This window comes from Arvicola amphibius, unplaced genomic scaffold, assembly GCF_903992535.2.
Source record: "Arvicola amphibius unplaced genomic scaffold, mArvAmp1.2, whole genome shotgun sequence".
NCBI lineage: Eukaryota > Metazoa > Chordata > Mammalia > Rodentia > Cricetidae > Arvicola > Arvicola amphibius.
In genome coordinates this window covers 264,913-268,215 of record NW_024582314.1, presented here as the reverse complement: position 1 = coordinate 268,215, position 3,303 = coordinate 264,913, and the positions used below count along the sequence as shown (strand labels likewise).

The 3,303-nt window shown below is 36.9% G+C and overlaps 1 pseudogene; it reads right to left on the bottom strand.

Moving 5' to 3' along the window:
* Positions 1-2,456: 2,456 nt before the first annotated feature.
* LOC119805802 lies at positions 2,457-2,921 on the bottom strand (annotated as a pseudogene).
* Positions 2,922-3,303: the final 382 nt, after the last annotated feature.

The following is a 3,303-nucleotide window of genomic DNA, read 5'->3' as shown; positions in this document are numbered from 1 at the left end:
ATGGAAAATTCACAGAGTCTGGATTATGTGAATTTTTGTTTTATTTTTATTTTTTTGACTGTGAAGGAGCTAAGTTCAGAAAGATATTTCATTATATGGGCTGCTAAGCTAAACCAGCATGTATATTATAAAGGTATTATGACTTCAGAATTTGGGGTTAAGTATATGATGCTTTAGAAAAGAGGTTTTTTGTTTTCAAAGAAATTGAAAACCTGTGGATTTCCTCCAGGCAAATATGATTTCATGGACCAAGGCCTCCTGAAAAGTCACTGTAAATACCCCCAAAAAGTTACTTCACCCAACTGGTAACTAAGATGAACCTAGCACATAGTATACACCATGAAAGACCTGATTAACACCACCTCCATACAGCAGTAAGAAGTTTGGAGATAAATAACTATGCCCATATTCCTAAATATTGTTTATAAATGTTCTTTTACATTTAAAGGGGGATATGATATAAATATGAAAAATTTGCATTGGTATGGATCATGTTTTACTGATACAAATTTAAGGTCAATCTTGTTATATATATTTCTGATCTTGATTAAGGTATTGTGATTGTAGCTCATTTAAAAATGTAATGTATAATTAAGAAACATAGGTTAATAGATAGTAATCTATAATAGTCAAGATTGTAATCATGTTAATTAGGCTTTCTAGATGTGCATTTCAGATGGATAGGGGTTCTTCATATCTTTCAAAGACTACAGAATATGGCATTTAAAATGTTTTAATAACTTAAGACTTTTCATTACAATGAGACACGTCTGCTCCTGGCAGCATCAGCAACTTCAAGAGGAAGATGAGCATCAAAGAGGCTCCTTATGGAGTTTGATAGCCATTTGAGCAAGAAGCTGCTCTTGCCTGTACTGCTTCACTGGACATGCAGTACCCACAGCGAGATGACTGCTGATCTTTCCTAAAGTTGAGATGTTCCTTCAGGGTTCCTTCTTCATGAAACAGCCTGTGAGATAGTCTGCTGGATACAGAAGAAAGTGACTAAACTGTCTTTAAATTTTTCTGCTTCATGACAAAGTCTGCTGGATACTATGGGCCTGTAGGCTGAAGATGGATGCCTCAACTGTACAGAAATCATTGGGTGACTAGAGTTCTGAAAGTTGTTTATAATGCACTTCCAAGTTACATAGGTAATATTATATCCTTCCAGATTCTTTGATGGAGTTGAAAATAGATAGATTGTTATAGTTATAGTTATATTTTCCTTTGTTATGATAAAAGATAAAATAGATATAAATATTGTAACTGTAATTCTTGTTTGATAACTGTTTTGCTATGTGTAATTTTACTATATTAAAGTTACATTCTTCCTTTTTGTTTAAACAGAAAAGGGGAAATTGTGTAGAAGTTTCTTCTGTTTGAGTGTTGCTTTCATAGCATAATCAATAAAGAAATTACCTTGACCTAGTTGATATGGTGGAACTTAGGTAGGTGAAGAAGACAGAACTGAATTTAGGGAGAAAGAGACCAGAGTCAGAGAACTGCCATGGAACAGCCAGAATCACACATGCTGAATCTTTACCAGTAACCCATGGCCTAGTGGTGATATACAGATTAATAGAAATGGGTTAAATCAAGATGTGAGAGTTAGACAATAAGAGACTAGAGATAATGGACCAGGCAGTGATTTAAATAATACAAGTTCTGTGTGCTTATTTCAGGTGTAAGCTAGCCGGGTGGCTTGGAAAAACAAAGGGCCACCCTCCTCTTGCAACAGTTATTGGTCGAAGTATCCAATGGCAATCACCCTATAGAGCAAGAGTGACTTCAACATATCCAGAGGAACATGAAGTATGATGGCATGTCATAATAGTTCAGTGTTCGGCAAAAGCCTGAGACTGTAGGTTAGGGTACTGTTTATGGAAAGGTTGTAAACTTGAGATCAGATAAATGTGAATAATATCAAACCTATTCTTAACTAACATGTACACACTGGGTAAATTAATGAAAAGTATTTTAATGATATTTTTGTCAATGTACAAGACTTACATCTATGTGATAGCCCATGATGATGTAAATATCACTTGCATTCTGAGAAACGGAAACTCTGCTCTTCAACACAGGAAGAATTAAAAACACACATTCATGCTAATAAAGACTGTGAGAGGAGTTTTGGTATAGTCCGATGTTGTTTAAGTGAACTTTACTGGTAAAATTCATGTTATATATTATTCAAAGCTACTCCAAAAAGTTCAAGTCTCTTGAAATCCAGAAATAATTCTATCACTATGCATTAATAAAGTTTTCTCTTCTTTAGTGTTTTATTACAGAAAAAAACATGTAAATGGAGGTCAATTCGCAATATTTTATTTATAAAGAAAGAGGCTGAAAAACAGACACTCAGAAATACTATTTCTATGTAAGTCTCTAGGCTAATTGTCTCTGTCATCTCAGTCACAGGGCAACTTCCTCCTCCTCCAGGGTTTCTGAGACACTCAGGATGTGGAGGATGTGGTTGCAACACTGTGTGCGACACAGTAATAGACTGCAGAGTCTTCAGATGTCAGGCTTCTCAGCACCATGTAGGCTGTGCTGGAGGATATGTCTGCAGTCTTGTGCCTTGCCCTTGAATTTCTGAGCATATATAGTGTTACCATTTTCAGGATCAATTCTTGCAATCCACTTCAGGCCCTGCCCAGGACTCTGCTTCATCCAGTTAATATAGTAATCAGTGAAGGTAAAGCCAGAGGTCCTGCAGGACAATTTCACTGAGGTCCCAGGTCTCACAAGCTCAGACCCAGACTGCTGCAACTGTACCTGGGAGTGGACACCTGTAGAGAAAAGACAGGTTAGGTGTCATTGTCCATTCAGTCCCTGTTCCCTCTTTAGATTTGGAACTGGAATGCCCCTTGACCTATAGTTAGTGACAGGAGGACGAAAGTGATCCAGCTCCACTCCATGATAAGGACCTGTGTGCTCAGTGACTGTGGAGAGGACACTAATCATATGTTGTTCTGGGGTGGGGACATCTTTGTATTTACCACCATAGACTCATGTGATTTGTATATTCATGAACAGTGTACCTTTTAGATAAGGACCTAGTGGAGCTTTAGAATAAAGAAGTAGAGGACCTTGAGTCAGGCAGCAGAATGCTAAATTCCAGATCTAATCTTGTCTGAGGAAATGAAACCTATACTATATCCCGTAAGCACTGTGCAAACCTGTGGATGTAACATTAAGATATAAGCTGTCAGTTTACAAAGACAATTCAGCCAGTGACAGTTGTTCCTCTGGTGACAAAAGATTTACAATTAGTAGTTGTAAAAAGGATTACAAAACTTG